Below are 20,000 nucleotides of genomic sequence, written 5' to 3'. Positions count from 1 at the left end.
AAGACAGCTAGATATGCAACATTGCGGCGGTGAGAGAGAGGCTGAAGACAGTCAGTTAGAGGAGAGGAGTTGATGAGACGAAAAGCTTTTGATTCCACCCTGTCTAGAAGAGCAGTACGAGTGGAACCTCCCCAGACATGTGAAGCATACTCCATACATGGACGAATAAGGCCCTTGTACAGAGTTAGCAGCTGGGGGGGGTGAGAAAATCTGGCGGAGACGTTTCAGAATACCTAACTTCATAGAAGCTGTTTTAGCTAGAGATGAGATGTGAAGTTTCCAGTTCAGATTATAAGTAAAAGACAGACCGATGATGTTCAGTGTAGAAGAGGGGGACAGGTGAGTGTCATTGAAGAAGAGGGGATAGTTGTCTGGAAGGTTGTGCCGAGTTGATAGATGGAGGAATTGAGTTTTTGAGGCATTGAACAATACAAGTTTGCTCTGCCCCAATCAGAAATTTTAGAAAGATCAGAAGTCAAGCGTCCTGTGGCTTCCCTGCGTGATATGTTTACCTCCTGAAGGGTTGGACGTCTATGAAAAGAAGTGGAAAAATGCAGGGTGGTATCATCAGCGTAGGAGTGGATAGGACTAGAAGTTTGGTTTAGAAGATCATTAATAAATAATAAGAAGAGAGTGGGTGACAGGACGAACCCTGAGGAACACCACTATTAATAGATTTAGGAGAAGAACAGTGACCGTCTACCACAGCAGCAATAGAACGGTCAGAAAGGAAACTTGAGATGAAGTTACAGAGAGAAGGATAGAAACCGTAGGAGGGTAGCTTGGAAATCAAAGCTTTGTGCCAGACTCTATCAAAAGCTTTTGATATGTCCAAGGCAACAGCAAAAGTTTCACCAAAGTCTCTAAAAGAGGATGACCAAGACTCAGTAAGGAAAGGCAGAAGATCACCAGTAGAGCGGCCTTGACGGAACCCATACTGGCGATCAGATAGAAGGTTGTGAAGTGATAGATGTTTAAGAATCTTCCTGTTGAGGATAGATTCAAAAACTTTAGATAGGCAGGAAATTAAAGCAATAGGACGGTAGTTTGAGGGATTAAAACGGTCACCCTTTTTAGGAACAGGTTGAATGTAGGCAAACTTCCAGCAAGAAGGAAAGGTAGATGTTGACAGACAGAGCTGAAAGAGTTTGACTAGGCAAGGTGCAAGCACGGAGGCACAGTTTCGGAGAACATTAGGAGGGACCCCATCAGGTCCATAAGCCTTCCGAGGGTTTAGGCCAGCGAGGGCATGGAAAACATCATTGCGAAGAATTTTAATAGGTGGCATGAAGTATTCAGAGGGTGGAGGAGAGGGAGGAACAAGACCTGAATCGTCCAAGGTAGAGTTTTTAGCAAAGGTTTGAGCGAAGAGTTCAGCTTATGAAATAGATGCGATAGCAGTGGTGCCATCTGGTTTAGATAGAGGAGGGAAAGAAGAAGAAGCAAAGTTATTGAAGATATTTTTGGCTAGATGCCAGAAATCACGAGGGGAGTTAGATCTTGAAAGGTTTTGACATTTTCTGTTAATGAAGGAGTTTTTGGCTAGTTGGAGAACAGACTTGGCATGGTTCCGGGCAGAAATATAAAGTGCATGAGATTCTGGTGATGGAAGGCTTAAGTACCTTTTGTGGGCCACCTCTCTATCATGTATAGCACGAGAACAAGTTGTGTTAAACCAAGGTTTAGAAGGTTTAGTACGAGAAAAAGAGTGAAGAATGTATGCCTCCATGCCAGACACTATCACCTCTGTTATGCGCTCAGCACACAAAGACGGGTCTCTGACACGGAAGCAGTAGTCATTCCAAGGAAAATCAGCAAAATACCTCCTCAGGTCCCCCCAACTAGCAGAGGCAAAACGCCAGAGGCACCTTCGCTTAGGGGGATCCTGAGGAGGGATTGGAGTGATAGGACAAGATAAAGATATGAGATTGTGATCGGAGTAGCCCAACAGAGAAGAAAGGGTGACAGCATAAGCAGAAGGATTAGAGGTCAGGAAAAGGTCAAGAATGTTGAGCGTATCTCCAAGACGGTCAGGAATACAAGTAGGGTGTTGCATCAATTGCTCTAGGTCATGGAGGATAGCAAAGTTGTAGGCTAGTTCACCAGGATGGTCAGTGAAGGGAGAGGAAAGCCAAAGCTGGTGGTGAACATTGAAGTCTCCAGGAATGGAGATCTCTGAGGGAGAAGGCTTTCATTTTTTTTTTTTTTTTTTTTGGTACTAATGGCAGTCATCAAGTCCGTCAGTTAGTCCGTCATTTAATCGTCACTCAGCCAGTCAGTCAGTCTGTTAGCCGGTCAGTCAGATAGGCAGCCGGACATACGTAGAGCGCCAGACGCCATGACTGAAAAGTTTAGGCAGAAATAATGTGTTCCGTATCGCTGCCAAATATAAATATGTTCATTAATTTTATTTTACAGGGAGGCTTTTTTGCCATGGAAGTATTTAAAGTGAGATCAAATAATATTCTCGTGAATAATTAAATCTGATCAAAATTGAGATTTTGCAAATAACTTTTACATATTATTCGTGAAATAAAAAGGGTGATCACACGGCCGGGGATCAGCGACACCCGCGCCTGTGACTCCACCAGGACTGAAATAAATGTGGTAGTGGTTTATTTTTAGAGGCTGCTAATTATAAGGTAAGGTAGAAAAATAAGGTACGCTGAGGTCATGCATGGAGTAATGAGTATGAGTTAGTGTGGTAGTAATGAGTGGTCAATAATGAATAAATAAATTAAATAAAAAAATATAAAAGCTAGCATGAGAGAAAGATGACACGGAAAGTTACGTGACATTTGTTTTTCTTTTGACGACAGAGAAATGACATTGTTTTGTTTACCACACAGAACCATTGTGAAGGAGACTGACAAAACTAGAAGTGTGGGAAAGAGAAGCAGCCTGGATAGTTAACATGGCATTTGAGTTATTTCAGCTCGTGACGTGACCAGCACAGAGAAGCAATACAGTTCAGGTTTACCACACAGAGAACATTTTTTGAAGTGATACTGAAAAAAAAATACAAGTGTAAGAAAGAGATGAGAAGGTGAATTTTGTGGCAGGCTTATGTTATTTCCATCACGGAGACGAAAATTAATATACCTTACACATAATACACAAGTTACTGTTGTGAGAAAGACGCACAAATGCAAGAAAGAGATGAGACACGGAGAATTACGTGAGGGTTGTTTTTTTTTTTTTTTACCCTCCTACCGCGGCCTCGCTGCACAAGACTTTCTTCTTTCTCTCACCCCTGTTCTGTCCACCTCTCTAACGGAAGAGTTAACCAGTACTCTCAATCATTCATCCCTTTCTCTGGTAAACTCTGGAACTCCCTGCCTGCTTCTGTATTTCCACCTTCCTATGACTTGAATTCCTTCAAGAGGGAGGTTTCAAGACACTTATTCATCAATTTTTGACCACTGCTTTGACCCTTTTATGGGACTGGCATTTCAGTGGGCATATTTTTTTTATTGAATTTTTGTTGCCCTTGGCCAGTGTCCTTCCTACATAAAACACACACACACACACACACACACACACACACACACACACACACACACACACACACACACACACACACACACACACTGTTAGGTTACGTAATATGTACATACCAAATTATTACATAAATAGGCCAACACAATCCAAATATGTTTTGTTCATGCAAAGTACAAGTTCAAGTGTGATGAAGAAATTATCTTTGTTTTTGAGGATGGTGCTACGCATGTTTAGATAAATAGTGTGCAAAACACCTCAATAGTTTTTCTAATTTCTTAATTAGTAACAGTATGTATCATTATATATGCATACACTTTTTTTTAATTCATTTTTTTGCCATTGCTTACAGTGTATTTCATTTGTATGTATTTTTTTCTTGTATAATATTATGCACATTCTGTTTATAATTCTGTATATAATGTTTGTATTATTTTGCTGGAGAGCTGTGCTCCATACTTTTATATAAAGTCTGAGCTTTATCTGAGTCTCAATAAATTCAATTCAATTCAATGCAATTCAATTCAATTCAATTCACACACACACACACGCACACACACACACACACACACACACACACACACACACACACACACACACACACACACACACACACACACACACATATACATACACACAGAAAAACACACCTACACCCATACACAATCTAAGAGATAATACGGAGTTTGTTACAAGGTTCGGGGTTATCAATGTAGTTTATCTTCGCCTACACTGAGAAAACCTATAAGAGACAGACGTGTAGCGTACATGATGTGTAGTCACCGCCGGACCTCACCAGACATGAATAAATCTGAAGCGTACATAAAAAAAGCGGGATAAAGGAGGATTCCATGTCTTACAATAGCAGTTCCCGGGAGACTTGGTCGGTGGGAGGAGAAAACAAGAAACTCCTGTGTGTGACATTGACACGAGATTAAACAAAGTAATGGTCCAGACAACCTGTTGGGGAGGCGGCTATGCGGGGGGAGGGGAATGGAGTGAGGGAGTGTGATAGAGAAAGGAAAACATTGCGAGGGAAGGGTAAGGAAATGTGACAGGGAAGGGAAACACAGAGTGGTGTTTGTGTCTCGCAGCGTCATGATTGGATGCGTGTAGGAAGAGTGGCCGTGGTGTTAGAATTATGATTGTGTTGCTGGTGTTAGTGTTGATCTGTTGTTAATGAGTGTGTTAAGGATTGTTATGTTGTGGCATTGATGGTTGTAGTGGTGATTATGGTAGTGTTAGGCTTGTTATTATAATGTGTGTTAGTAGTGGGGATGGTGGTATAATAATAATAATAATAATAATAATAATAATAATAATAATAATAATAATAATAATAATAATGATAAAAACTACAGCAGCAGCAACAACACTAGTAGCAGCAAAAGATTATTATAAAAAGTAACAGTAATGTAACTTTCTAACATGGTCATCCTTCACATAATTAGCACCAGTGAGTTTGTCAGGCCGCCAGGAGTCAGTCCCCACAGCACGCGTCACTGGCCCCCTGTACCGGCTGGCGTGCCCTGTGATCCACACACCTACTGTCTCCCTCTCTCAGGTTCCTTTCAAGTGTGTATTAGGCCTCGTTATCCTCCTCACTGCCTCTCCCCAGCGCTCTACGAAGGTTGTATCTGTGTTTCCTGCTACCCTTACCTCTATTACCTCTGCCTTGCCCCCTCTCCTCTACACAGGGGTTGATAGACACCTGCAGGGTGAAGAGGGGCGGTTCTGAACGGGTCTGTCTTATGGAGCAGTGAAGGGATTGGCTGGATTAGTCGCGGGTAGCGGTGAGCGGAGTTAATTGTGTGTAAAACCAATTGAGGGATAAATCAGAGACACGTGGAGAGGGGCCGCTGTGGTGTGGCTGTTATGCATCGCTAATGGTATTACTGTCTTGAAAGGCCAACTGAGCATCTCTTGCCCTTGCGCTGTTTGCATCTACTCAGGCGCGTCTGGACTGAGGCGGACGTGAAGGGCTGCAGGTGATGGCTGGTGCTGTAATCCCCGGCGTGGACTGGCTACACGTGTCTGAACTCAGGTTATGCTTGTGTGGGAAGACTTGGAGACTGAGGCGTAGTTTGGAATTGTGACCTGTTGACTGTTGTTTTGGCTTCTTAAGCTCTTAGGTTCATAGTATAATTTCCAAATACTTAGTGAGGTTACAGGAATTTTTCCAAATAGTTATACTTTCGTAGTTTATGTAGTGCCTCTGAAATAATGAGTTCTGGTGTGTGCAGTTTTATAATCTTTTCCTAATAACTATTCTGCTCTGTACGTTTTTGTAAAGCCTGAAAAAAGGAGGTTCTGCTGTGTATTTTTGTAGGGTCCTTGGGATAGTCGGTATGCTGTATGCTTTAATAGGCTTTTCAAATATGATTTCTGCTGTGTGCATTTCTGTAAGGTCTCTGAAACAGCACATTGCGTCAGGGTTGTGTCCCAGGTGACGTCTGGCCAGCACAGGAGCAGATGGCAAGAGAGGGAACGCTGGATTTCTTGCCAATGGTTTGTTTCCTTTGGGCGACAGCGGATCAGTTCACTTTCCCCTCCAGTAACGGATCACTGTGTACCTCTGCTAATGGCTTCTCCTCTCCCTCCGAGCTGCGTCTTCCAGTTGTCACCACCTGGGTTTCATTTGTCACCATCCTTAACCATTCTTAACTATCCCAAACTTCTCTATTTTCCGCCACTTTCTTTACACACACACTCACACACACACATACACACACACTCTCTCTCTCTCTCTCTCTCTCTCTCTCTCTCTCTCTCTCTCTCTCTCTCTCTCTCTCTCTCTCTCTCTCTCTCTCTCTCTCTCTCCTACTTCATTAGAAAAGTAATTGCATCTAGGAACAGAAAAGTCATGGTCAGTCCTGTGATTCAGCAATATTTCTAACACAGTGATGGTTATTGGTATGTTATATTATGAAGAAGATCTCAAGGGAACTGACGATTATTAAGTATACAGTTAAGACACTTCAAATTTTGGATGATACATTGTTTTTATATTTTACCCTATAGGAGTCATAACTTTTGTCCTTCTTACACACTTCATAAAAATATGCTAGAAAGAGTAATATATTGTTGGATGTCTTGGCGCGCTTCCCTTCACGGTTGTGTAATGATGTCCTCTCATCCAGGGAGTTGCTCATCCTGTCATTAACCTCTTTAATCTCTCCTCGAGGCTCCTCTGCTTAACCTCAATAACCTCGTCTCCGTGGATGTGCTGTGACGAGTTTTCCGCCTCGTATTAAAAAGGTTCTCATTATCGTATATTTGAAAGCCTTACGTAACACATTACTGACGTGTTTTCTCTTTGTACTATTGAGGCTTTTCCACTTTTCTTTACTTTATCTCCATTCGCCTTGATTTTCGTTATTTATCAAGATTCGCGGAGCTTCTGATTTCGCTTTTCATTTCGTTCTTGCCTAAGAAAAATAAAAATTGATATGATTTGTCAGACTCTACGCAGATACTTTAGTTTTGTCTTATTTGTTTCAACAGTTTTCCTCCCAGTGCCTTTGTTCCAGACAGCTGTGTGATAATTGTGACTAGTTTCATCAATATTTCCCATCCGGATAACCTTGCACTCCACCACTCCTTCCCGGCATGTCAGTCAAATACTTCACGGGAAGGCAATGCACAAATGCACTCTGCTCTGCTTCTACCCCGGAACACTAAATTTGTTGTTTGTGCGGCAGAGCAAAAACACAGATGTCTATTTACATTAAAAGTTTGCCTCGTTGCTCCTCGCCAAAAATAGAAAATATTTTAACATAATGGAATTTCTGTTACATGTCGCATAAGAAATAACATTTTTGAATTTCTTATTCTTTTCATCCATCTTGAAAACATAAGAAATCAATGAGTTAATATTATCATTGCATAATAATGAGAAAAACAAGTTGGCAGAGAAAAGGTCCCTTGAAAGGTTTAACAACGTAACATAAAGTAAGGAGCCTGCAAAAGGTCAGTCAGTCCACACAAGGCAGCTCTTGAGCACTTAATAAAGCTTACCACCTGCAATATTCATCCAGGAATTCATCTGACATCTTAAAGAAATCTAATGACTATGGACTTTGCTGCACGACACTATTTGTACACAGTTCCTTACAACTTCCTTTATTTTGTTATGGTCTCATGCTCTTATATCAGAATTGTGCACCAGCTTTAAGACCATATTCGTAAACACCCTTGCCAGCGTCCTGACTACTTCCAGACGTCTCCACCTGAAGTATCACGGATCTTTAAGGGTGTTTTCATGGTTGTAGTGGCAGACTGACTAGCTCCCTACATTGTTAACAAGAAAAGCTCTCTGGAGAACCTGGCCAGTCATCTCTGAATACTGACTTTACTACCACAAGTGCTTCATGGATCTCCCCACCTTCGCAGTCTGGGTGTTGTGGATATGTAATGTACCGTACCATGTTTCATTTTGTACCTCCATTTATTGTACGCTTGACAACCCTGTAATCCTCAGTCTGGCTGGTGCTTCCGAGGTAGTTACGCGCTCAGGGTCTGCCACGGCATTGTTCCTTTGTTCCTGGCCTTAATATAGAAACCACAGTCTGCACGTGTTTCTGTAAAGAATCTACAACTTACTGGCTGTCCTGTTCCGACACCTACCTCACTGTGTATCCGCTCATTCCTTCCTTACACTTGTGCTTGAATGGGGCGGGTGATTGCTGCTGCTCAGTCTGTAGGGATGTGCTTCACTTCCTCTCTCCAAATACACGAACATCTGTCAGGCAAATTGTACCTACCTCTTATTCTCAGGTTTCGGAATATCTACTCTAGTGCTCTCTCTCTCTCTCTCTCTCTCTCTCTCTCTCTCTCTCTCTCTCCTCTCTCTCTCTCTCTCTCTCTCTCTCTCTCTCTCTCATATCCTTTTTCCGTGTGTTCCGTGTCTGTCAAAATTTTTCCACATGTATTCTTTCTTTCTTTCTTTTTCTTTATTTCTTTCTCTTTTTCTCAGCTCAATTACATCTCCGTGTGTCTCCTCTGCGCCTCGATTGCTTCCGCGTCGTCCTGTGCTTCAGTCTGAGTCATGCACGATCTGCCGTTCTCAGAGTGTTGTCGTTTTCTCCCTTGCTGCCCCACCTGTCCCACCTGTCCTCCTTGCTCCTTTGTTTTCAGTTATACCTCTTGCGCTTCTTCCTTTGCATTTTACCTTAGCTTTTTTTCTTGAATGCTGGGTACGTGATTCTCATTATGACTCTCTCTCTCTCTCTCTCTCTCTCTCTCTCTCTCTCTCTCTCTCTCTCTCTCTCTCTCTCTCTCTCTCTCTCTCTCTCTCTCTCTCATTTTTTAATCGTCTATCTTTTAAAAAATTTACTTTTTTATTTTTGTTCCTTTTATGTTTTTCTGAGTCTTTTACTACTTTTTTTTGACTCGATTGTTTTATTGTTTTAATCTCCATTAATTGTTAGCACTTTTGGTTTTAAGATATTTCAAAATCGTGCTAGATTTTGTCGAGAGAGAGAGAGAGAGAGAGAGAGAGAGAGAGAGAGAGAGAGAGAGAGAGAGAGAGAGAGAGAGAGAGAGAGAGAGAGAGAGAGAGAGAGAGAGAGAGAGAGAAAAGTAGTAGTAGTAGTAGAGAGTAGTAGTAGTAGTAGTAGTAGTAGTAGTAGTAGTAGTAGTAGTAGTAGTAGTAGTAGTAATAGTAGTAGTAGCAGTAGCAATGGCAGTGGTGGTAATGTAGTGGGCATTTTTTTTATTGGATTTTTGTTGCCCTTGGCCATTGTCCTTCCTACATAAAAAAAAAAGTAGTAGTAGTAGTAGTAGTAGTAGTAGTAGTAGTAGTAGTAGTAGTAGTAGTAACAGTAGTAGTAGTGGAGCATCATTCTCATCCCTGTTCCCGTAATGCATAAAGTAGATAAACTCAAGAAAATTAAAACTGAATTTGTATGCATGGGATGTATTCCGCCAGGGAGATGATTTTCATATCCGACACACACACACACACACACACACACACACACACACACACACACACACACACACACACACACGTGTATGCGTCACAAGTAGGAATGATAACATGTATAACTTTTCTCTCTTTCCCTTTCATTTATTTTGTATCGTTTTACTTCACTCCATCTTCTGTTATTTTATCAAGTGTAACTAAAATAAATGCATGTGAATAAGGAGGAAAAATAATGACCTCCATCTTTCTCTCTGTTCACTTCACTCAACTTTCTCTTCCTTTTTGAAATGTAGGAATTTAAAAATGAAAGAGTATATCACTCTATTGTTTACTTCTTTTTGAAATGTAGGTATCTGAAAATTAATCCATCAAGTCTAAGGAGGAAAATAATAACATACACCTTTCTCCCTTCACTGAAAACATAAGTATATTTTTGTTCTTTCTTCCTTCCATCTTTTTCTTCACTCCATTTTCTATTCCCTCTTGAAGTGTATCTAAAAAAAAAAATTGCACATGTCTGGGTTAGAAAATATAAACAGAAATATACCGTCCTCCCTTGTCTCATTTTAATTTTTCGCTTCACTCCTATTCTGTTTGGAAATGTATCTAAAAACAAGTGCTTATTGTGTCTAAGGAAAAAAAAAATAACAAAGTGCATCTTAGAAGAAAATAGCATCTTTCTCTTTTACTTATTATCATCTTTCTGCTTTACTCCACCTCTTCTTCCCTTACCTTTTATAAATGTATCTAGAATTGAACACTCATGCCTAAGGAAGAAAACAATAACGAAAAGTTCATCTCTGAAAAAAAAAAATAATAATATCATACAATCTTCTCCCTTTACTTATTTTCATCTTTTCGCTTCAGTTCACCTTCCCTTGCCTTGCCTTTTAGAAATGTGTGCAGGTCGTGGGAAGTAAAGTATATCTGTGCGGTCAGTTTCATCCTGAGTTTAGCAGCAGCATCGTCTTCCTTTTTGCTTCCATTTATTGTTTTGCCTTAGCCGGTGCAAGTGCGTGCGGCGGTCAGAGCGAGTCAGGAGGCTTTCCACTGAATGGCGGGGTCGGGTATATGAACCCCGCTGGTCGCCTCGCCTCGCTTTGTTGAGGAGTAAGAGACGTCTAGAGAGCTGAGTCCAGTCGAGTCCAGCCCTCCAGGATCTGTCTTGCTCTCAGGACGTGCTGCAACGCTGCTTTTTCTATTTTTTTATTAGCAGTATGTTTGGTCAGTGTTTATAGGGTTCGGTTAGAGGTCTTGGGGAAGAAAACATATTAAGTCGTTCTGATCAAGGAAAGATATCTTTTCTCATTTTTCACCTCATTTACTTTTGCTTTCTGCTTCCTGCTGATCAAAAACTATAGACGCAAGCAAATAAAGAGATGGCAACATTTGTCTAGCACTCAAACCATACAGTGTTCAAGTGTGCTGGAGCCTAAGCTGGAATGAATAATACCACGGGAAAATTTGAGATCTCTTGATGAAATCACAGCGAAAAAGATTTTGTTGGCAATGGTACAACCCTATAGTACTTGAACCCTGAACGAAGCAAATCCCCATTCGCTTCACTTGAGCAGACAAGAGGAATTCAAATGTCAAGATTTAAAAAAAGGAAGAGCGAAGAAGAGCAGAGTGGGAGAATGGAAGGGAAGAACAAATGAGAGGAAGAAATAAAATATTGGGAGAGGGAAGAGTGGAAGGCCAATTTTCAGGGTCAGGTTCTGGGTTGGTTTAGTGTGTTGCTAACGAGCCGGTGCGTGGAGAGCTGTGCGGGGCTTGTGTTCCAGGCATCCCGCTGCGGTGTGAGGGGAGGAGCCCGCCACCGCGCTACTAACTGAAATGAAAAAAAAAAAAATGAATTGTGAAGGATACTGTGAAGCGGTGAGGTTGGGTACTAACGAAAAAGAAAAAAAAATATTGCAAAATTGGCAGGAATGTACCGAGAGTTCTTTCTAATAAAATGAAGTAAAAGAGAATGCAATATAGATGCGGTGAGGCTTGCACGCAAATGAATGGACCAAAAAAAAAAAAAAAAAAAAAAAAAAAAAAAAAAAATATATATATACTATATATATATATATATATATATATATATATATATATATATATATATATATATATATATATATATATATATATATATATATATATATATATATATAAACCTGCCTAATGTTAAATGAATTATGGAAAGAGTATCACCAATAAAAGGAACTAAAAGAAAATGTAACATTGATGTGGTGAGGATGTGGTGAGGGTGCACGATAACAGATGAACTATAGTAACATTGATGTGGTGAGGATGTGGTGAGGGTGCACGATAACAGATGAACTATAATAACATTGATGTGGTGAGGATGTGGTGAGGGTGCACGATAACAGATGAACTGTAAAGAATGTATTATGTTACGTGAAGTGGGAGAAGAATTCTCACCAATAAAGCGAGATAAAAGAAAATGTAGTATGGATGTGGCGAGGGTGCACACTGATAGGTGGACAAAAAGAATACGTAATGGATGAATAAGATGTGGCAGGAGTCCTCACAAAACAAGACGAACTGAAGGAGAATCTAACATGGCAGCGTGAGTGCACACTTACAGGTGAATTAAAGGAATGTGTTAATATAAAAATGTGACACAATTTCTTACTCTAGGTGCATAAAAAGGAAACGTAGAATATGTGACGTTGGATGTACATTAATGAAAGGACTTACAAATGAATATAACGCAAGAGAGGTTGTGTAGGAAGTTTTCACGAATAATTCAAGTCAAAGAAAATGTGTTGTGAGAAATGCTGTTCGGGTGTGTACAATAAACGGGCTAAGGGAATACATAATATTGGTAAAAAAAATGTAAGTAAATCAATGAATAAAATAAATAAACTAATAAAGTAAATTTGCTTTTATTTCTTTATGAAGAATTATTGATATCTCTGAGTGAAGTAATGAAAGAAAATGCAGACTGATCCAAAAAAAAAGAATAATAGTCTGAGAAAAACCCATTAGTCACGTAAAGAGTTTTTGTTTATTTACGTTTATAAACATTCATGACTGAAATACTGATAGATGTGACTGGAGGGAGAGAGAGAGAGAGAGAGAGAGAGAGAGAGAGAGAGAGAGAGAGAGAGAGAGACAGAGAGAGAGGAGAGAGAGAGAGAGAGAGAGAGAGAGAGAGAGAGAGAGAGATTCAGCCTTTCTCTCACTTCTCTCTCACTCCACGCACGTCACAATTGCGTCACCACTCTCCCTTGACGTCACAGCCTCTCCCTCTCCCTCGTCTCCCTCCACTGCAGAGCTTCCCAACGCTGGGAAACTGCCGCGGGTCTTACGAGAGAGAGAGAGAGAGAGAGAGAGAGAGAGAGAGAGAGAGAGAGAGAGAGAGAGAGGGAGAGAGAGAGCGCAACAGCAACAACTAAAACATGAAGATGAAGAATATGAATAAGAATAACAAGAACAAGAACAACAGAAACAACAACGATAATAATAATAATAATAATCATCATAATAATAATAATAATAATGGTAATGGCAGTAATATTTCACAGATAATTAAGAAGACGTGGAGTGAAAACAGTGGACGGCTTAAGGCGCGTAATGTTTTTTTTTCTAAATTTGCTGAACGTAATAAATTTCTCGCCTCCTGTCTCTCTCTCTCTCTCTCTCTCTCTCTCTCTCCTCTCTCTCTCTCTCCTCTCTCTCTCTCTCTCTCTCTCTCTCTCTCCTCTCTCTCTCTCTCTCTCTCTTTCTCTCTTCTCTAGACTAGAAGAATAATTGGCCTAGTCACTTTAATTAGGAGAGAGAGAGAGAGAGAGAGAGAGAGGAGAGAGAGAGAGAGAGAGGGAGAGGGGGAGAGAGAGGAGAGAGAGAGAGAAGTACATGAATGCAAGAAGGCATGAATTTAAAGACGACAGGAACAAATAAATAAGGTCAAATAAAGGAACTGAATTTCATACTCGTATTCTGAAATTGTTTGTTCTCCTAGTGACTGTTTTCAAAGGTCACAAATAGTCAGTTGGATTCTTGTTGATGTTTTTCTCATTAATGGTACTGAAACCCTGTTAACCCTTTGACTGCCATTGGTACACCTTTCCCTAATTACCAGTCACTCTGAGGCAATCTTTACTTGTTCTACAGCCACATCCAATCTTTTGAACTGGGAAGAAATTGAGAAATGTATTTTTTTTTTTTCATCGCTAACTTTGTCGTAGACGCTTATAAAGACTTGACGCATTGCTGCTGGTGCTGCTGACTGTTGTGTGTGGCAGTGGAAGGGTTAGTCTGTCGGCACAATTATGAAACGATCCTTGAAAACGTCAGTAACTTTCTCTAATTCCTCGCGATTACGTATCACTACAACAGTGTAAGTGGTCCTTGAAACGCTATTTAAAATTCCCTTAGAGATTTTATTCTCTTAAAATTTCATTCCGATCATGAAAGTATTTTTGATACTTTAATATCTACAACTGCAGTACCTTCGAAAATCACAATAATTTCAACTACAGTCCTTTAATTGATGAAAGCACCTTTGAAACCTCCAATAATTTGTACTGGAGCTTGTTAAACTACAAATGGAATCATGAAAACCTCAATGAATTCGACTTAAACCTGTTAAATTACCACTGGAATCATGAAAAACCCAATAACTTCCAGCATGTTAAAACCACGAGAATCATAAAAAAAAAAAAGAAAAATGAAAACTCCCAATAACTTCCATTAGAGCCTTTAAAACTACCCCTGATAAAAAAAAAAAAAAACACTCCAGTACCCTTCAGTACAGTACTGTCTGTCAAAGCATTCCAGATAAGACGTTTGGGGGAAATGGTGTTTGTGTGTGTGTGTGTGTGTGTGTGTGTGTGTGTGTGTGTGTGTGTGTGTGTGTAGGTGTGTGTAGGTGTGTGTGTGTAGGTGTGAAGAAATAAAATCACTGTATGTTCATTTTGTTCACAGGGAGATTATAACCACTGCGGAGAATAGTGAAGTGTATGAAGTGTTTCTGCAAAGTGTTGCCTCATAAAATGACACTTTACGAAGGCCTGTGCAAAATTTAGTTAGTTTGAGTAAGATCCAAAGTTTTCAGTCTCTCCACAAATTAGGAAAGAGATTTATGGGTTGATTGAAAATGCTTATCAATTGCTCTCTCTCTCTCTCCTCCTCTCTCTCTCTCTCTCCTCTCTCTCTCTCTCTCTCTCTCTCTCTCTCTCTCTCTCTCTCTCTCTCTCTCTCTCTCTCTCTCTCTCTCCTCTCTCTCCTAATTAAAGTGACTAGGCCAATTATTTAATTAAAAATGGCGGGAAGGCGAGGAGGAAGAGGAGGAGGAGGTGGTGGAGGTGGAGGAGGAGGAGGAGGAGGAGGAGGAGGAGGAGGAGGAGGAGGAGGAGGAGGAGGAGGAGGAGGAGGAAGAAGAAGAGGAGCTGTATTAGTAATAGCAACCGGAGGAGGAGGAAGAGGAAGATGAGGAGGAAGAGATAGTAGATAATAAAGCAAGAAAGGAGGAAAGGAATAAAGATAGAGAAATAGATGAATCAGATTTTCCTCTTATAAGTTTTGTGCTCTTTTTCTCCTTCCTCTTCTCTTTCCTTCATTCCCTTCTCCTCTCTGCTTCCTTCTCCCATTACTTTCCCTTTTTTTTCTTCCAACTGCTTTCTTTCCTCCTGTCCTTCCTTTTAACCCTTCTTCTTCATATTCACTTCCTATCAAGATTTCTCCCCCCGTTTTAATTTTTATTTCCTCTCTATTTCCTAATCTCTTTCTTTAATTTTTTCTCTTCTTTTCCTATGATTTCATTTTTTTTCAGCTCTTTATGTGGTAGAATTTCGTCTGTTTCTCAATTCTGTTAATTTCTCTCTCTCTCTCTCTCTCACTCTCTCTCTCTCTCTCTCTCTCTCTCTCTCTCTCTCTCTCTCTCTCTCTCTCTCTCTCTCTCTCTCTCTTAATTTTCCACCCCGAATTATGCTAGTGGTAGGAAATGGACAGAAAGAGAGAGAGAGAGAGAGAGGAGAGAGAGAGAGAGAGAGAGAGAGAGGAGAGAGAGAGAGAGAGAGAGAGAGAGAGAGAGAGAGCATGTACAAATCATTTCCCCTTTTCAGTGTGTGTGTGTGTGTGTGTGTGTGTGTGTGTGTGTGTGTGTGTGTGTGTGTGTGCGTGCTCTCTTTCCTGATACCATTAAGCGTGAAAAGGACCACAGCCTACGCACACCACACACACACACACACACACACTCACACACTCACACTGAATGAGGGAAACACGAAAAGTCTATTTTATCTCAAAGGAATTTGAGTGAAAACTGAAAGCAAGATACGAGAAGAGAGAGAGAGAGAGAGAGAGAGAGAGAGAGAGAGAGAGAGAGAGAGAGAGAGAGAGAGAGAGAGAGAGAGAGAGAGAGAGAGAGGAGAGGAGAGAGAGAATGAGATAAAGATAGGAGTGAAGAGCAGAAGGAAAGAAAGGAAGGAGGGAAAGGAAGAAATGAAGAGAACGAAAGAAGGAAGGAAGGGAGGGAGGAAAGAAAATGAGAGAGAAGAAAGGAAAGGAAGGAAGAAATGTGTAAAGAACAAGAAATGAAAGGAAAGGAAGGAAAGAAGGAGGGAAGACGAAAAGACAAGAATGAAGTGCAGGAAGGAAAAAAAGAAAGAAGGAAGGAAGGGAGGAAAGAAGAAAAGGAAGCTGAAAAAAAGTTGAAAAAGAAGAAAACCGAAAGAGAGAGAAGGAGAGAGATAAAGAAAGAAAGAAGGTGAAAAGGAAAGGAGGAAGAAAGAAAGGCGAAAGGAAAGGAAAGAAGGAAGAAAAGAAGAAAGGAAGGAAAAGAGGACAAGAGATACAAGAAAAGAGGCGAGGAGGAGGCAAAAATGAGTGGTGGTGTAAAATATCACATCCTCTGGGGCTTCAAAACGAACTCGTATGCTCAGAAAAAGATCACATATTTCCCAGCATCTCTCTCTCTCTCTCTCTCTCTCTCTCTCTCTCTCTCTCTCTCTCTCTCTCTCTCTCTCTCTCTCTCTCTCTCTCTCTCTCTCTCTCTCTTTATCTAAACTATTAAACACACATGTTCATTGTGGCCTTTGCTAAAGTTATCTTTGTGGTGTATAACTATTTTAAAGCATTACTGTGTGTGGTATAATAAATATTAATATTTTGCTAAGATGTATAGGCACATGTATGTAACCAGTGATTAAATCAATGTATAAATAATAAGCAAATAAATAGATTAATAAACTAGAAAATGATATGGTTATATATGTACAGTACTTACAATAGAGGTCATGTGCATCTATATGGCAAGTTCACCGGAGGTCAGACACGACCATATTTTTGTGTCTTTCTTATGGAGGGTTGAGAGTCTGAAGGCGTAACCACTTGTGTGTGGACACTTTCATCTGCTGTGTGGACAGATGTCGTACGTCCACCACAGCCGTGAGGGTGTTCCACCACACTACAGTGGCGGAGGAGAAGGCCCGTTGGTGGGTGGTGGAGCGAGACCCTGGCACCTCCAAGAGGAGATCGTTGCTCAATACCGTTCTCGTATTGCGCTCAGATCTCCTCCAGGTAGCCCTCAGGTCTGCTAGGTGAGGAACATTCTGGATCTGCGCCTTATGAAGCACTGTCAGCGCTGCAACTTTCCGGCGATGATCCAGAGTGTCCCTCAGCACCGGCCCATCCTTCTGTATCTGCTGCTGCTGCTGCTGTTGTCGCTGCCGCCACGGTTGCTGGCGAGGCTGCGTCTGTCTGGCGCCACTGATGAGGCCCTGTGCCCTCCTTTGCACTTTGTCCAGCAAGTTGAGATGACATCGGGCACTGGACATCCACGTGAGCGGCGCGTACTCCATGATGGGCCTGACCTGAGCCTTGTACAGGGTCAGGAGGCCATCGGAGTCAAGGAGGTGCCTCAGACGCCTCAACAGTGTCACCTTCTGAGACGCTTTTCGGGCCACGTCCTCGAGGTGACGGTCGAAGAGCAGCCGCGAGTCCACCTCCACGCCAAGGATGTTTACGCTGTCCTGCAGAGGGATGCTGTTGTCTCCCATCTTCAGCCTTCCACGCACCTCACGCGCGTCCTCGTGAGAGCGGGATACCACCATGGCCTGAGTCTTTCCGGGGGCAAACTTGACTTACCAACGGTCGCCCCAGGCCATGATGTCTGAGAGCAGTGCATTGGCTCTCTCTCTCTCTCTCTCTCTCTCTCTCTCTCTCTCTCTCTCTCTCTCTCTCTCTCTCTCTCTCTCTCTCTCTCTCTCTCTCTCTCTCTCTCTTAATCTTTACCTTATCATTTTCTCTTTCCCCACTCTTCTTTCTTCTTAATATCTCCTTTCTCATTCCTTCCTCTTTCACTCTCCCCTCGCTTGCTCTCTCTAGTTATCATTCCTCTCATTTTCCATTTCTAATTCTCTTCCTCTGCTGAGTGCTGAGCGCATAACAGAGGTGATAGTGTCTGGCATGGAGGCATACATTCCTCACTCTTTTTCTCGTCCTAAACCTTCTAAACCGTGGTTTAACACAGCTTGTTCTCGTGCTATACATGATAGAGAGGTGGCCCACAAAAGGTACTTAAGCCTTCCATCACCAGAATCTCATGCACTTTATATTTCTGCCCGAAACCATGCCAAGTCTGTTCTCCAACTAGCCAAAAACTCCTTCATTAACAGAAAATGTCAAAACCTTTCAAGATCTAACTCCCCTCGTGATTTCTGGCATCTAGCCAAAAATATCTCCAATAACTTTGCTTCTTCTTCTTTCCCTCCTCTACTTCAACCAGATGGCACCACTGCTATCACATCTATTTCTAAAGCTGAACTCTTCGCTCAAACCTTTGCTAAAAACTCTACCTTGTACGATTCTGGGCTTGTTCCTCCTTCTCCTCCACCCTCTGGCTACTTCATGCCACGTATTAAAATTCTTCGCAATGATGTTTTCCATGCCCTCGCTGGCCTAAACCCTCGGAAGGCTTATGGACCTGATGGGGTCCCTCCTATTGTTCTCCGAAACTGTGCCTCCGTGCTTGCACCTTGCCTAGTCAAACTCTTTCAGCTCCGTCTGTCAACATCTACCTTTCCTTCTTGCTGGAAGTTTGCCTATATTCCACCTGTTCCTAAAAGGGGTGACCGTTCTAATCCCTCAAACTACCGTCCTCTTGCTTTAGTTTCCTGCCTATCTAAAGTTTTTGAATCTATCCTCAACAGGAAGAATCTTAAACATCTATCACTTCACAACCTTCTATCTGATCGCCAGTATGGGTTCCGTCAAGGCCGCTCTACTGGTGATCTTCTGGCTTTCCTTACTGAGTCTTGGTCATCCTCTTTTATAGATTTTGGTGAAACTTTTGCTGTTGCCTTGGACATATCAAAAGCTTTTGATAGAGTCTGGCACAAAGCTTTCATTTCCAAACTACCCTCCTACGGTTTCTATCCTTCTCTCTGTAACTTCACCTCAAGTTTCCTTTCTGACCGTTCTATTACTGCTGTGGTAGACGGTCACTGTTCTTCTCCTAAATCTATTAACAGTGGTGTTCCTCAGGGTTCTGTCCTGTCACCCACTCTCTTCTTATTATTCATTAATGATCTTCTAAACCAAACTTCTTGTTCTATCCACTCCTACAGTGATGATACCACCCTGCACTTTTCCACGTCTTTTCATAGACGTCCAACCCTTCAGGAGGTAAACATATCACGCAGGGAAGCCACAGAACGCTTGACTTCTGATCTTTCTAAAATTTCTGATTGGGGCAGAGCAAACTTGGTATTGTTCAATGCCTCAAAAACTCAATTCCTCCATCTATCAACTCGACACAACCTTCCAGACAACTATCCCCTCTTCTTCAATGACACTCAACTGTCCCCCGCTTCTACACTGAACATCCTCGGTCTGTCCTTTACTTATAATCTGAACTGTAAACTTCACATCTCATTTCTAGGTAAAACAGCTTCTATGAAGTTAGGTGTTCTGAGACTTCTCCGCCAATTTTTTTCACACCCCCAGCTGCTAACTCTGTACAAGGGCCTTATCCGTCCATGTATGGAGTATGCTTCACATGTCTGGGGGGTTCCACTCATACTGCTTTTTTAGACAGGGTGGAATCAAAAGCTTTTCGTCTCATCAACTCCTTTCCTCTAACTGACTGTCTTCAGCCTCTCTCTCACCGCCGCAGTGTTGCATATCTAGCTGTCTTCTATCGCTTTTTTCATGCTAACTGCTCTTCTGATCTTGCTATCTGGATGCCTCCCCTCCTTCCGCGGCCTCGCTGCACAAGACTTTCTTCTTTCTCTCACCCCTATTCTGTCCACCTCTCTAACGCAAGAGTTAACCAGTATTCTCAATAATTCATCCCTTTCTCTGGTAAACTCTGGAACTCCCTGCCTGCTTCTGTATTTCCACCTTCCTATGACTTGAATTCCTTCAAGAGGGAGGTTTCAAGACACTTATTCATCAATTTTTGACCACTGCTTTGACCCTTTTATGGGACTGCCATTTCAGTGGGCATATTTTTTTATTGGATTTTTGTTGCCCTTGGCCAGTGCCCTTCCTACTTAAAAAAAAAAAATGTATAGGCGACATCATTAATATAGCAATGTTAATACTTGTGAAATGATTA

General features: G+C 41.6%; 2 long non-coding RNA genes across 3 annotated transcripts in view; one reads left to right on the top strand and one right to left on the bottom strand.

Moving 5' to 3' along the window:
- LOC135098393 (uncharacterized) overlaps positions 1-20,000 on the top strand; it is a 58,282-nt gene that overhangs the window by 18,640 nt on the left and 19,642 nt on the right. The window lies entirely within an intron of this gene.
- LOC135098398 (uncharacterized) overlaps positions 9,969-20,000 on the bottom strand; it is a 17,581-nt gene continuing 7,549 nt past the window's right edge. The window contains exon 3 of the long non-coding RNA XR_010266953.1: positions 9,969-11,255. This is a non-coding gene — a long non-coding RNA (uncharacterized LOC135098398). The remainder of the gene's footprint in view (positions 11,256-20,000) is intronic.

The sequence above is a fragment of the Scylla paramamosain genome, unplaced genomic scaffold (genome assembly GCF_035594125.1).
Source record: "Scylla paramamosain isolate STU-SP2022 unplaced genomic scaffold, ASM3559412v1 Contig59, whole genome shotgun sequence".
In the NCBI taxonomy this organism is placed as follows: domain Eukaryota; kingdom Metazoa; phylum Arthropoda; class Malacostraca; order Decapoda; family Portunidae; genus Scylla; species Scylla paramamosain.
This window is presented reverse-complemented; position numbering and strand designations above follow the sequence as displayed.